The sequence below is a fragment of the Humulus lupulus genome, chromosome 8, assembly GCF_963169125.1.
Source record: "Humulus lupulus chromosome 8, drHumLupu1.1, whole genome shotgun sequence".
Lineage (NCBI taxonomy): Eukaryota > Viridiplantae > Streptophyta > Magnoliopsida > Rosales > Cannabaceae > Humulus > Humulus lupulus.
This window is the reverse complement of record NC_084800.1, coordinates 130,377,191-130,393,783: the sequence shown is the minus strand read 5'-3', so window position 1 is coordinate 130,393,783 and position 16,593 is coordinate 130,377,191. Positions and strand designations below refer to the sequence as shown.

The following is a 16,593-nucleotide window of genomic DNA, read 5'->3' as shown; positions in this document are numbered from 1 at the left end:
AGACGCGCCTCTATGGAATAAGCATGTGCCCCGCTGATGAGGTCGTTCTCTATTTTCTAAGGAAGGTGTCACCAGCAGGGCTCGACTCCCACATACTTATCTCGCTCATGGCTACACGAGAACAACCTTTAGATACAAGGCATGCATACAGAAACCGGTTATGCGAGGACGAGAAGCTAAGAGGAGTAACTCTGAACATCCGTACCAGACAGGCAGTGATGGTACAAGTTAGTACCAATGGTGGAGGCACCCCGTGCATGTCTCTGACCATGCATCAGGACCACCAGCGCCACTACGACTGGTATCATGCCTCTGACATTCATATGGTCAAGTAGTGGAGGCATAACCAGGTACAAAAGCTGAGGTGCTCCCACGAACTCTGACCATGTGCCAGAGCCGACACCACTATATTTGATACCACTCTCATGGTAGTGTACTTGTGTACTGATTGGTCCCATGGACCACAACGTATCAGGGGCCATTAGAGCCCCCTATAAAGGGAACCCCTCTTCTTCTTGGAGGGGGGTTGGAAAAATTACTGTAGCAGTGCACTGTAATCAATACAAAATGATTTCACCATTTTTCTTCTGCAATTTTTCTTGAAGTTTCTACTTAAATTTCTAAGGCTTTTTTATTGATAATCTTTACTTTGCAGTTTTTTCAACTTAACTTAGTTGACGAGTTCTCACCGTTAACAACTCTATACATACGAGTTTAGCCTACATCACTGCGTTCTTTGATCGAACTTCGATGGAGCTCAACCTTTCTGGGGTAAGAGATTCACAACCTGCAAAAGAGAAGTTCAAAGTTAGAAAAATTACTAGTGGTATCAATCTGCATTTTTGCCAAACTTTACAATATTATTCACTAATCAACTGAAGTCAAACAAGGACAGACCTTCAAGTCATTGAATGTATTAGTAGCAGAGAAGTTCACAGAAGTTGGGAAAAATACAGATGAGTCTGTTGGGGGAACAACAAACTCCATTGATCCACTGCAAACAATTCATAATAGAAGATAACTATCTCTTAAATTGAAATCAAATAAATTATTAAGTTTCAAAAGGAAAACAGCAGTAACAATTTCAGACCTTCAGTTTGAGTTGTCAATAAGTAGAATGGACCACTCCAACATAGAATTCCTTGGGTCGAACCTGCAACCAATAAAAAAAGCAAATTGATACGGAACTCAAATAAAATATAGTGCAACTCATAAACAATGAAAATGGATACTGACCTTGAACAGCATAGAGCTAGTACAGTTCAGCAAAAATGCCAGTCATGATATGATAAATATCCTAAAATTTCATTGACAATGTATGATACCTCAATATGTGTTACTAAAATGTCATTGATAAAAAAGAGAACCCTAGAACATGGTTTGCTATTTTGTGTAAATAACAGTAATACTAATGCAATGGTTTTTTTGTAAAGTTTAAAAAGCAAACCAAAAATCCAACATAAATATTAAGTAAATTTAAATTAATTAAATTGTTAATTTCTCATTAAATCACAGTTGTCAGACTTGAGAAGTACTGAAGAACTTTGTTTAATCACACCGAGATGACAAAGATCAAATCATTTACTATAGTATGATGACAACATCACCCATTTGATTTCACAAAGGAACCCACTTGCAAAGTTTAAAACCCAAGGTAACAAGATGCACATGGCAGTGACTCAAGGAACAAGATATATACCATTACATGAATAATAGAGGAGCCAAACCCAGAACCCCAATGTGTAGAGTTTTTAAGATTTCAGACAAGAAAACCAGTTACATGTTCTGTTTTCATTTACTGCTGATTGCTCGGAAGCAAAAGATAAAAGAAAATTAATTTCTTACCTTCATTCACCGTCAACTTGTCTGACATTTGGAGCCTCACGAAGAGTAGGGAGAGGTACAGAGATCACAACATTCCGCAAATCAAACATTGATGAAGCTTCATATTCGATGCTAACATATGTTTCATTACTAGAAACAGAGGGCCAGCAGTTAACTACAACAAAACAATGGCATGTAAATGACCTGAACATGCAACACTTTGTAAAGCAAAATATTAAAAATATTTTACCCTACTTGTTAAAGGCACCATTGATTCATCAGTGCTCTGCATCCACCACTTCAAAAGACCAACACCCGCAGCATCACTGGTACTAGCAGGAAAAGGCCGATTAGGATTTTTCAGGCCTAGAACAGACCACATTTGAACATAGAAACAGAGATCACTATTATCATGGTTGAAATAATAAAATTAACAAAGAGAACATTAATGATGAATCACTGATCAGTGATGAAAAAGCAGCAGTGTTCTTCTTCCTCAAACTAATAATAAAAATTTATCAGTTTTCGGCTATTGGATAAAATCCTCACATGTTTCAAGAACCCAATAAACAACCCAGTAACTCAAACCACCCACAATTTCCATTAAATTAATCCAAAAATTTAAATAAATAAAGGAAAGGAATAACTAGATGAAAGAAAAGAAAGGAAAAGTAAAAATTTGACCTTCTCAATCTGCTCCTTGAGTGAAAGCAGAGGCCCATGAACAAACCCTGAAAGTAGTACTCACACTTGATCTTCTCTTCTAGTCCAAGCTAACAACCACGCTTGATTTTTCACTCATTTCCTTATGAATTTCTTTGTTTCCAGCAAAAACGCCGATCCTTCCCATCGCAACCGACCACGCGGGGAGGTCTCGGATCCTCGCCCCCAGCAGCGGGCTCCAAGCTTTTCCAACGGGAGCTACTGAACTGAGAGCCACCGAAGTGGCAGATCCAGTGGAGACTTGCGTAATCTCTTAAGTTCGGCGCAAAGCCCTTGGGCCAGCTCGAGGGCTGACCTTCGAGATTGCCTCAACTCGCAGAGGGGGAATCCGGCCAGAAATGGAAGTCATGCTCGCCAAGAGGGTGGTCTTTCCAAAGTATGTGACAGTGGGAATGTCCCACCTAACCAAGCTCAAGCTTGGGGGGACAATAACCCGCCTAATGCGTACAATGGAACTGGAGCTATTGAACAGCCGCGGAACAACCAAGGGATTAAGGACCAGACCCTCGAATGTTTGACTCAGATGGAGGAGCTAATGAAGAAGTTCTTGTCAAAAAAGGAGAAGGACGAGTATGACTCGGGGGAAGAACTTGAGCTTTATGCCTCCAACATAGCAGCCACAACATACCCGCCGGGTTTTCGGATGCCCCACCTGTCTAAATTATGGAGAAGGAGACCCGTCAGATCATTTGGGTATGTTCAATACCCTGATGATGGCCCATAATATCGACCCCGAGCTAAGGTGTTTGATATTCCCTTCAACCTTGATCGGGCCAGCTAGGCAATGGTTCAAGCAGTGTAAAAAGCATTCCATCAGCTCGTGGAAGCATTTTTCTGCTGACTTCAACAGGGCATTCCGAGCTTCTCAAGCTGCCCGTGTCAAAGCTGACACCCTGGCGAACGTGAAGCAACAGCCCGAGGAACCTTTGAAAGCTTACCTAAGCAGGTTCGCAAACATCGCGGCTTGAGCCAGGGATGCGGACGATAGTTCCAAGCATATGGCCTTGAGGACTGGAATCATCGTTGGAGGCGGGCTATGGAAAGAGATACAGAGAAGAGGTGTCAGCACCATGGATGAGTTCCTGAACAAGGCCCAGGAGTGGATAAACCTGGAAGAGGCGCGAGCATCAGTCGCAGGAACTAGCCAAACCCTTGATCAACTCGTTGGAGCGGAAACGAATGTCGTGAAAACAACTCAAACCGTTGCCCAGAATAACCAAGAGGGTGGAGACAAGAGAAAGGGTAGCGGCGAGGGCGGCTAGCACGGTCCGAAGAAGAACAAGCCCATGGAAAAGTTTAAGCTAGTCTACGTGACCTATACCGAGCTCACAAACACTAGGGAACACATTTTCCTAGCAAATTCTGCCCACCTCCCCTGGAAAAAGCCGGAGCCTTTGAAACAACAGAAGGCTAAGAGGGACCCTTCCAAGTTCTGCCGATTCCACAACGACATTGGCCACAACATTGACGATTGTAGGCATTTGAAGGATGAGATTGAGACACTCATCAAAGCCAGAACTTTGACTCAATATGCGCGGAACCAGGTTCCTACTAGTCAGCCAGCCCCGAAAGCTCCTAAAAATTAGCCCGGGCCCCGGATAAGTGAGGATACCCTTCCTCCTGTAATAGGAGGAGAGTTATCCAAAATCTCTGGAGGCCCCCATTTGGCCGGCACGAGCCGCCCAGAAGAGATATGTCCATGAGTTGAAGGCTCATAACGGAGTGGAATTCGTCCCAGAGTAGCATCTACCCAAACAGCAACGATTGGAGAGGCAACCAATCATTTTTACCGAGGAGGACGCCGGTATGCTCTGGTGTAGGGCCAAAGCCACCTGCAAAGACATAGATAGTAAGGCATGTGCTGGGAAGAAAGCAAAGAAATTTAACTAAGTAAACTTACCGTTAGGGTCATCCCCAGCGAAGACTCCATGACATTCTCGGGGCTCCGCGTTTCGATCACCCTCAAGTCCCTCGGGGTGGCATTGTAATAATGCTCCACCATATAGCTCGCAGTCTCGTAGACCGTCCCTCGGAAGGCCTCGAGGATTTTCTCAAGGGCCTGTGTGTTAACCGGGATGCGCACGGTGGGAGGGGGAACTGGCGAGGTTCCAGCTGGTGCCTCCTGTTCCCGGGTAGGGGCTGGAGGTCGCGGAGGAGGCGGGGGCATGTTCTCTGTGGCTGTAGGGATAGGGCCCCTCCCCTTGGCGGGAGACTTGGAGGTTGTCCTGGAAGGAGGAGTCTTCTTGGCCAGCCGGGGTTTCTTGACCAGTGGCCCAGACAGTTCGGAGGGAGGATTCCCCCCCTGGAAGATGGATCGCAGGACATTGTCTCTGGGCTGTGCCATCTCTTTGCTTGAAATAAAAAGGAGGGAACGTTAGTATACATGTAAGGTTACTTTATTACAAGAAAAATCTAAAGGTGCATTGAAAAGGTCCTACCCTCCGAGCTAGAGGAGGAATCTATTGCCACGACCTCCGACCTCTGAGCTTCTATAGGGGAGTCTAAGTTTATGACTTCACGGATGAGAGGGGGCTCCGGGTCCGGATCTGCCTCAGGACTCGACTCCTCTACGTATTGCCTAAACCCTGGAGTGACTACACCCTCCAGAAGGGAGGGCCACGACCTAAGGTTGGTCCCACACTCCTCAAAGAAGGCCAACATAAAGGACAAGGTGTTGCCTACTACTACGGTGCCCCTAGGACGACCCATATCATGGCGCAACAATAGTTGATCTACACACTGGAGTAGGGTTATGTTAAGGTGTGGGTGATCGTGGTGGCGATGTACAACCTGGCTTGGGTTAAACCTAGCAAGCCTTAGGTCTGGGGCAGCCCTGTCTAAGTCCCTAAACAGGTATGGGTTACCTTGGCCAGAGGGGCCGACTGCTGCCCCTGACTGAGCCCAATCCACGTCGAGGCCCTGAGCAGCCTCGATAGCTCACTTTCGTCACACGAGGGATACCTCATCTTCTTCGTCCTGCTCGTCATCATCTGTGGCATCCCCATTAGGGATAGGCACCAGCTCGCGAGCTACTGGATGGTTAGCCCACGTCCTCCTCAAGGCCAGAGTCTAGCCCGCAGAAATTAACTTACACATTAGCATCGTCTCATCAGACACGAGTTGGCGGTAGTCTTTATCACTTGGCAGAAGCCCCGCCAAAGTATCGTATTGACCCCCAAGGGTCACCGATTTGGGCGTCCTGGCAAAAATGGTTGCACGATGATTTTCAAGTCAATACACGCGAAAAGAAATGAAGCAATATGGTGACTTCTTGAGCTGAGATTAGAGAGAACTTACGAGGATGGTTTAAGTAGTGGTACTCGCAGTTGCGGAACCCCATCGACATGAAGAACTAGCCCTTGAAGTTGTTGGGGTGGCTGGGTAGCTCGATGACTGCAGCAGAGTTGGGAAAACGGGCCAGATAGTAGAACTTGTCGCCTCGACCTCGTTGATCTTGGCTGGCTTTGAGGTAGAAGAAGTAAAGGATGTTCGCTGGTGTAGGGAACTCCCACTCGTGCCTCAGGAAGAGGTACCTTAGCCTTGCTAGCAGACGGTAGGAGTTAGGGGGCAGTTGGAAGGGAGCCAGCTACACGTAATTCAGGAAATACGTGTAGTACTGGTCCAGAGGTAGGAAGGCCCTAGCCTTGAGGTGTTCGTCACTCTAAGCCGCGAACTCCTCATCAAGATGCGTGCAGCTCCTCTCGCCCTCGATGGGAGGTCGGGCAACGAGAGCGCCTGTCGTGATTTCAATGTTATGGGATAGCAGGATCTTGTTGACCCTCCTTTGGGTCATAATCTTCGAGACTATCCTCTCTGCCTCGAAGAAGGCGTCAGATCCCACCTCGACCTCTTTCTGTACCGTGGGACCGAATTGAGGGATGGGAGACTCCGCCACAATCTCTTTCCCCTTGCTGGACTGCTGGGATGATGAGCCAGTCGTGCTCTTCTTGGGTATGTTCTTCCTAGGTCCCATCTGGTCTCCTAACGAATAAGAATGAAGAAGAGTTGAAATGGATGACCTAAAAATAGAAAAGGGAATATAGCACGAGAAATGATTTTCGTACACTGGTTGAGGTAATCTCAGCCCGTAGTATGTGAAGCCTTGCGTTTCCATGGTCACGCGCCTACGTTTCCAACGGATCCCCGATTGCTCGGGATCTGTGTGTCAGGAGGGTCAGGATAATGCTTGCCTTGGAGGGAAATTTTTAAAAAGAAAAACCTCCTAGGAAGCGTGACCCTTAAGCTACTCAGTTTTGTACCCCAGAAACCTCTCATCTTCCATTTTCCGAACAGGCATTCCCTATAGCTACCCAAAAATATTGCCCAGAAATTATCTTGTCGTAAACATCGCATTCCTAGATGTGTTCTCAAATAGTCGATATGCCTAGGATCAAAACCTATGCACCAAAAACAAGCCAAAAACAACCTACAGTGTGCGATTAAGAAAGAGGTTTACCTAACAGAGAAACTGAATGATCAAAACATGCAGCAGGCAGAGGACTTACAGTGTATTTTCCGTATGAAAGTCACAAAAAGCATAGGAATCGGAGTCCTGGTGGAATCCTTAAGGCTGGACTAATGAAGAAACTCTTGTGACGAGAGCGTAGGGATCTCTGGGATGATAACCGGAAGAAGAAAAGCTTCTGAGACTAAAAAGAGAGAAAATGAGGAAAAAAAACTGAAATGAAGGGTGGCTAATACGGAAGATGGCAAACCTTATATATACGTAAGAGGCATAAAGAAATGAGGATCTTTCGATCAAATTAATGCGATATACGAGGGTCATAACTCGAGAGGCAAAATGACGGCTGAAAGCAGGCAAGGCCATTTAATGCAATTCTTGGAAATTGAACAGTCGCCAACCACGGTGCTCCACGTGTCTGATACCCATGCAGTGGGCGGGACATGAGGAGTCACAGATGACGTCATTGGTCACGAGCAGGGGCTTGGGGGGGCAAATGTACGCCCTAAATATCCGCGCACTATTGGCGAGCTAGAAAAGGGCCTAATTCAATCTGCCACGTGTAAATCGTCCACCCGAAGCTGTTTGTTACGGGCCTCCATCTATCCAGCCCGAGCTGATTAGAGAGTTAACTGCTACTCGAATGCATTGTGGCAAAAGTATGAGTGTCATGAACTGGTGCCACATTAATCTCATGATGCGGCAGAGATATGACACCCGAATCCTTGTAAAGTCAACAACGCAATATAAACGTGCATATTTTAGACATCACATGTCTGTTTTATTCCTGATTTCTTGGATGTGCAGTGTAAACGTGCGTATTCGGACATCCCGTATCTGATTTGGGCCATGCGGCCCATTACCCATCCTTACCTGTTGATTAGACCACACTTCCCTGTAAGGTTTAGGAATTAATCATCAGTATCACAGAGATGACGTGAAAGATAAAGAGATCACGGGATGACCCCATTGCCAACCCAGATATCTTCTTCCTATAAATACCAAGATCCTTGGTAGTGCAGGGGGTTGAGATTTTTTTTGTAAAGAAACACTCTGTAAGAAATAGTCAAGAGATATCAATAATATCGACTGGTGGACTAGAGGGATTTTAATCTTCGAACCACCTAAAAGAAAGGAGTGACCATCTTCCCATGCTATTAGTTTCTCAAGTCTAGAATATAATTATTTTCATATTACGGTTCACCATTCAGCACTAATCCATCCTACTAATTCGTATAATTACCTGTTGGCGAAAAACCGCATCAACACTACTATAATTTGGTAGCAAAATATGATTAATTGCCACCAATTATATTTGGTCGCTAAAGCCTTAGTAGCTAAAAATCTATTTTCTTATAGTGGCACTAATACAAAACATGTTCATGCTGGGCTTTCTTTTTATATATAATAGACTATATATATTTATATATGTAATCTGACGATGCTTAACTAATGTATCATTAATCGTAATGTTCCTGCAGGCTCTAGCTAATTATTTTTCTTGGTTATTGTTAATTTCCAGAGGTAAGTATGTTATCTTATTAGAGGAGTTTGAATATCTTAAATATTCATCCATAGTGAAGTAGGTTCTAAGATTAAATTTGTGTGTTGTGGTGACAATGGAATGTTGAGAACTTGTGTGTTTTAGTGAAGTAGGTTCTGGGAAATTTATTTGTGTGCTATGGAGATATAAGGAAGAAAGTTATTGTGTGTTGTTTGAATTGTTTGATTCTTTGTTGACAGATGGTTAGGTCACTATTATAAGGGAAATGTTGCTCGAATCCTTCTAGAATTATGTTTTATTTTCTTATCTTTAAATTATGTTGTGCTTGCATAGTTCTTCTTTGATTGGTATAGGGAAGGTCTGTCAAAATTTAAGTTAAAAAGATAGTATATTAATAGGAATATGACAACGCTAAAAATTTGTTATGGAAATTTTCTACATGCAGGAGGATTTTAGTCCAATTTTAGGGAAACCTCTGTCGAATTTTTTCTAGGAAATGGACAAGAGTTGGATAACAAAGGATAGCCTTTCAAAAGAGTGTGAAGCGAGAGTTGACAACTTTATTAAGTTGGCCTTAGAAAATACAACGGATCCTTCCAAAGTTCATTGTCCATGTAGAAAATGTTCAAATTTGAAAAAAATTAGACATAATGGAGGTAAAGAGTCATCTATACTTTAACGGAATGGACCAAATATATCTCAAGTGGATTTGGCATGGAGAAGAAGATGACTCTAACAATAATGTTCCCTATGAAAGAAAGCAATTTGATCAAGTATTTGATGACCCTATAGAGAAGGTGAGAGATGCAGATGAACGTTTTATTGATAAGCCTGAAGAATTTTTGAAATTCTTAGAAGATGCAGAGAAACCAATATTCTCCGGGGCACCTTTGTCAAAATTAGTTGTTTTAGTAAAACTATACAACTTGAAAGCTGGTAGTAGTTGGAGTGACACAAGTTTCACAAAGTTATTAACTTTATTAAAAGAAATTGTATGTGTATCGTTATATATCAGGTATCAAAGATTTTAAAAATAATTATAAATTTGTAGATAACGTATTTTATAATTTTAACAAAGATATATTTTTTTTTATGTAGAATTTTATACTTCCAATTAGTGAAAAGAGAGACCAGTCACTTTTTTTGTTTTTTTGAGCCAATTTGGTTATCAAATGTTGGATCCACTGAAGAAGAATGAGTTGAATGGGTATCAAAGTGTATGATTGATTCAAATCCGGGTCAGATGTGGTTGTTGCCATATCATAAGGGGTAAGTTTTTTACTTTTAATATTTTGTTAGTGAATATATATAATATTAATAATGAATTGTTTTTGTATTTTTGTTAGAAAGCATTGGATGCTTATAATAATTGATTTTGATCACCAATTGTGTTATTTCCTGGATTCTCTTCACAATTTTCCACTAGATGAAATCAAATCTCTCATTTCTCGGTAAAAATCTAACCAATTGACTACATACTCTTAAATTCATTTAGAAATTAACAACATCTAAATGTTTATGTTTTTATTGCTTAGTGTCTTTCAACATTTACGCACAAATAATGTGAAAACTAAGGAAGTTGCGTGGAGAACTGTTAAGTGTCCTCGTCAACCCTTACAATCAGTACAATGTGGATTCCATGTTATGAGGATGATGAAAGACTTCGTGACAAATGAGTTTTCAATGCGATGGCTAACTAGTAACGTAAGTGAAAATATTCATTATTAAAGTTCTAGCTTTACCTTAATATTAAGTATATTAATTCAACTCATGCAATGAATTTTATATTAGTGTGGCGGGAAGAACTCTTACACAAAGGATGAGATGCATGAAGTACGTGAAGAATGGGCACAATGCGTCATGGGTTTGATGAGTACTACATAGGTCCACTCACTTTTGTTAACTTAGACTTTTAATGAGATATACTTACAATGTTAACCTAGACTTTCTTGAAGATATACACACTTTTGTTGTCTAACTATAGTTTACAATGCTTATATGAGTCATTTTATAATTAACTTAAGACTCGTTATTTTGGATACTTAGTTCAAATTCTAGTATTTTATATTACTGTGATATCTGTTTTGTTTTGTTCAGTTTGTTTGTATAAAAAGCAGGATTTTTTTTGGCATAATACACTTTTTAATAGAAAAACACCATAAGTCGGTTCTACTAAAACTAACAATAGATGTCTACACCATAAGTCGGTTGTGAACCGACATATCATGTTTTACACCAGAGGTCGGTGTGCCACACCGACCTACCATGATTTAGACCAGAGGTCGGTGTGCAACTGACCTACCATGGTTTACACCAGAGGTCGGTTGGCGCCAAATCAACCTCTAGTGTAAGACATGGTAGGTCGGTTTGAAATTGACCTACCATGTCTTACACCAGAGGTCGGTGTGCAATTGACCTACCATGTCTTACACCAGAGGTTTGTTTCGCGCCAATCGACCTACCATGTTTTTACATCATAAGTCATTGCATGGGAAGTCAATTCCCAACTGACTTATGAACATTCAGAAGTCAGTTTTCAACCGACTTATCGTGTAATTTTGTAGTAGTGTTAGTCTACGAGTCACTCTGATTAATCAATTTTTTTTCTTTCTGTGAGATTGTTTGTAATAATTTCACTAGAGTTTCAGTGTACAAAATATTGATCCTCATTTCTGTCAATTATTCCCTGAATTTATAGGGAATTTTGTATGGACAGATTTGGGTAACCATGCGTAAATATGGTAACATACATTTTTGGGTAACATCCCATTTACATAAGATCAATAGTGCCTATTGATTCTATGCCCACAATATCCGGCAATAAATACAGAATAATATCTATGAATTAATGAGTGTATAAAGAATCTCCGAGTCTTTTGGGATCCTTCACTATGTGCCATGATCAGGCTTCCGCTAGCTGAAAACTTCCTTCGAGCTGGGTGTCGAAGAACTAACCTGAATGTACAAGAGTCATGTTCAGAGTTTCATGAAGGCATTCTGGCTCTCGCGCATCTCGAACAAAGTTGTTGGCGGAAAAGGTAATCAGGAGACTATCTAGTTGTCGTAAGCTGTCAAGTTTGACTTGAACTATTCACTCCAGAGATAGCTAGATGCTCTATTTGTACGCTTTCTTCATACGCTTGTCTGCCAGCTGTACCCCGTGCTGAGTAATAAATTTTATGGAATTTTTCCAGTATATTTTCTTTCTTTGGTTCTATTTGAGTTTAGTGTTGGTTTTCGTAACGTCTTGGATAGCCAAGACTGTTACACTGTGTGTTTTAAATAGTGTTAGACTATCTAAACGAGTCTCTTGGCCATAAATGTTTAACTAAATGTGATTAACGATTTAGGGTTTAAAATTTCGGTCAAAAGGAATAACTGTTTCATTAAAATGATTATGTTCATACATGGGATCCCAAAATGACATTTAAACGGCTAATTACAATTCAAAAGTTACAACTAGCCGACCTAAGCGGAAAAATAGGATTTGACCCTTGTTCCTCTAAGAAGCCCCGACTGTGGTGGTCTAGCAGCCGCATATGTTCATGTTGCCACCAAAGCTCTCCAACTCATACCATACCTCACCAAAAAACACCCTTGAGCCAAGGCTCAACAAGAAAACCTAAACATGCTCATAAGTAGTTAATAGCATATTACATAATCATAATAAGCATGCCTAGTAGGAATAACCCTACTCATGCATGTGTTCTATTAAGATAAGTGACTGCAGTGTCACACCGGGGCCCTTGCCCTAAATATGTGACCGTAGAATCACTCGGGGCCTGTGCCCTAAATAAATGACTAATAAGTCATACTGGGGCTAGTTGCCCTAACATATGGGACTATAGACTCAGCTCGGGGTCCACTGCCCTCTCCTCTGTATAACTAGCCTAAGTGCTAACCATAGGGTCGGTGAAGCGTATATTACACTCCTGATTAAGCCTAACCATATCGACCAGTGCTCAACGCGCTATTGCCGCCCTTGACTTATAAGTCAATGCTTTTGACCAGAGCTCAATGTGCTATTGACGTCCTTGACTTATAAATCAAGCCTTTTCAGTCAAATAATGCAATCAATCATACATCATTTAACAATTATCCAAATACAGAGCATTCAAACAAACTTAATCAAGCAATCATAGGCATAATAATAATCATGATCATTCATAGGGGCACGAGCCCTAACCATATCTACATTTAACAACTAGGCTAGGCCCTAATCACATATATCATGTATTGGGTGCAGTTTTCTTACCAATGGTCCAAGCACAAGTTAATTATCAATGACCCCCGAGCACGAACCCGTCCTGAGCCCTAGCAATACCCTAGTCACAACCATAATAGGTGATATCCATCAATATAGAATAAACAAAGACTTTTGGACTGAGTCCTAGTCTCTGCTGGGACCTCGAATTCTACTAAATTGGGTAGTAGAATCCTTCCCGGGCCCTTAGGTTTGAGTTCCCGCCACCCAAAACCTACTTTGGCCAATAACCCAAATTTGAGTTGTGCTGCCCCTCACTAAGCATTGCGATTCTCGACAAGTCAGAGAGCCCATCCCTGATTTCACTGGACATGAGCCGTGACACAGCCCTCCAAGCGTCGTAGCGTAAAGGCGGCTGAGGGATTTTCCCTGGCCTCTGAGTTCATGAGGGCCACGACGCCCTTAGAACAAGGTTGCGAAGCAACCCTGTGGATGCCAAAAATCCACCAAGTAAGAAAAACAAAAGAAGTTTCTAGTCCCTTAAAGAAGTAAGCAGCTAAGGGGCACCAAAGGCGCCAAGTACGCGATGAAGGCAGAAGGTTATTATAGGCCATCAAAGTGTTAAACACTCGCAGGGCTCTAGGCCTCACGAGGTCATTCCAGGCCCCCAAGCCGCATCACCTTGTTAGACGCCTTTGTCATGCACACATGGCCCTTATCCATGCCCCTCGAAGTTAAGGCCCCAGCCTCGCGAACACTACTCCAGCAACACCCCGTTGCACCCCGCGCATACCAACACCTCATGCGCCTAGCCTTGCCCCGAGGTGTCCCACACCAAGGAGCTCATGCCAAGAAGACATTTCGCACCTAGGATGTATCCCATGTCTCACCAAGGCATGCGCCTCGCGCCCCGCACGCACCAGGGGCCTCGCGCCCCGCGCGGACCAGGGGCCTCGCGCCCCGCGCGCACATGGGCCTTGCGCCCCGCGTGCACTAGGGGCCTCGCGCCCGCGCGCACATGTGCCTCGCGCCCCACGCACACCAGGGGCCTCGTGCCCCGCGCGCACTAGGGGCCTCGCGCTCGCGCGCACATGCGCCTCGCGCCCCGCGCGCACCAGGGGCCTCGCGCCCGCGCGCACATGCGCCACGCGCCCCGCGCACACATGCGCCTCGCGCCCGCGCGCACCAGGGGCCTCGCGCCCGCACGCACATGCGCCTCGCGCCCGGTGCGCACCAGGGACCTCACGCCCAGCGCGCACATGGGCCTCGCGCCCCGCGCGCACCAGGGGCCTCGCGCCCGCGCGCACATGGGCCTCGCGCTCGCGCGCACCAAGGGCTCGCAGTGAGGTCACCTCACCTCGCCCCCAAAGGCTTCGCCCAAGGGTCACGCATGCCTAGCGGCCACGCCCTTAAGGGTCTCGCCCGAGGATCACGCGTGTATATAGCGGCCTCGTCCCCAAAGGCCTCGCCCAAGGGCCACGTGTGCCTCGCCTCGCTCACCGACCACGTCAAAGGCCTCAATAGACATAGCCTCCACTAAACACCCTTCGGCCATATATCAGGAGCCTCGTAGTATGGGGGCTGCAAAGTGATGGTTTCACAAGATAAGCCCCTCATCTCATTTGTAGGCGTCATGCCTCATCACACACGCAGCAGGCCCCGTTGAAGAAGCCTTATCTCTCTTCCTGAGCTTCCCTACACTTAGTAGGACGTGGAATAACCATGGGGTACATAGTACCCGTACGTGTACGGGTGCATGACGTACAACCATGGGGAGGACAGAAGCATGACCCTGACACCTGTACCACACAGGTAGTGGAGGTACGGATCAGTCCAGAGGGTGGACGCACTATATGTACGCCTCTGACTATGTACCAGGCTGACACTATGATCCTCTGCTCCACCACTCTTCCCACACCACTGCCACCTGTGCTATTACCCTGACAGTGTACTTTTGTACTATTTTGTCTCACGGGACCACCATGTATAAGGGGCCATTAGAGCCCAGCTATAAAAGGGGCTTGACCCCTCAGAATGAGGGGTTGGAAAATTCATTGTAAGGAGAGGCTATTGAGAAATATACCAGGACTTGCTCCATCATTTATCTGTGTTTACTTTTCCTTAAAGTTTATTCTCTGTTCTTATATAAACATCACCTGACCTCCCTTTGAGTTTTCCGATCTAATTTCGTTGACGAGATTTCACCGTCAACAGAAAAACAACGATTTTCTCCATGCCAAAACCCTGCAAATTCACCACAGCTCAAAACCAAAACAAAACAATACCCCACAAGCATTTTGCAAACATCATAAACAACTTATAAACCCCAAAAACCCAACCAAAGCACAACTGAAGCTCATAATTCAAGAGAAGTTCTAAAACTTAAAAACCAGAAAAAAAAACTCAAAATCTTGAACCTTTAATTTACCTTTGTTAATTCGATTCCTAGCTGTTCTTTAAGCCTAGAAAATTTCCAAACTTGCGTCAAACTCTTTAATTCCCTTAGCAAATAAGTTCCCAAGCCTGAATTCAAATTTGTTTCCTATTCAAACCCAAACCAACATAGAGAGAGGGAGAGAGAACATAAGGGAGAGAGAGCTAAGTCTTTGTTTTCCCTTGATTCCTACCTCTAAAGGAACTTAGTGACTAAGTCAATACTAGGAACGAAAGGACCAAAATGCCCCTTGCCCACTAATGTACTCTTCGATGCCCTGAAGGGAAAATTACTCCTTTGCCATTTTTCCTGCTAATCTCAATTAACGCCTCATAATTCTCGTCACTTTCAATATCTTCAAATAATCACTAAATAATTTCCCATTACCCGATAAGTCCCAGTAATGTACTAGATTACAAAAATACCCATAGGCTCACCTGAGTCAGGTATTTGACCCCATTAAGAGTAATCCGCTAGCTTCCTCCCTAGGATCGCCTCGTGCTGAATATCCCAAATATATCAACATAATAATGTGGTCTCAATCATAAAAGACACACACACAGGTAAATATATATATATATGCATTCAAATATGCCCTCAATGGGCCAAAATTACGAAAATGCCCTTCTATAAGAAACAGGCCCACATGCAAGCTTAATACACCTAAACATGCCAATATAGTCATATTATAGTATAACTCACATAATTCATATAATCATGTAATACATAATTAAATCAGTTATTGCCCTTCTGACCCTTAATCAAGGCACTGAGCCTTATTAGGAAAATTAGGACGTTACAATTTTTGTTAGGCCCAAAACAATAGCACTAGATCTGAGTAGAAATAATGCATAAAAAATGGGTAATTTTCTGGGTTTGAATATTTGAATCTGAAGATTTGAGGATTTTTTTTGGATTTAGTTCTAGGTAGCTTAAGGGTTACGGTTTCTTGAGTGGTTTTTGTAATGCCCTACTACTCAGGGATTGTTACATTATGTATTTTAAATAGTGCTAAACTCGCTAAACAAGTCATTTGTCCATAACCATGTGACTAAACATGATTAACAGTTTAGGGTTAAATTTTTTGGTTTAAGGTACCATCGTTTCATTAAAATGTTTACCTTATACATGGGATCCCAAAATACATTTAAAAGGTTAATTACGATGAAAAGGATACAACCTGCCGACCTAAGAGGCAAAATAGAGTTTGACCCTAGTTCCTATTTAAACCCTCACCCGTGGTGGTTGAGAAGCCGCATATGTACACATCATCACCCAAGCTCTCCAACTCAAGGATGATCCAACTTTCTTTTCCCTTTACTGCACCACAAAGCACCTGTGAGCCAAGGCTTAGCAAGTTAATAACATGTTACCAAATCATAATAAGCATGCCTAACAGTATTAACCCTACTCATGCATGCACACCACTCATATAAATGACT

The 16,593-nt window shown here is 43.3% G+C and overlaps 1 pseudogene; it reads right to left on the bottom strand.

Moving 5' to 3' along the window:
- Nucleotides 1-1,092: 1,092 nt before the first annotated feature.
- Nucleotides 1,093-2,428, bottom strand: LOC133796065 (coatomer subunit delta-like; annotated as a pseudogene).
- Nucleotides 2,429-16,593: the final 14,165 nt, after the last annotated feature.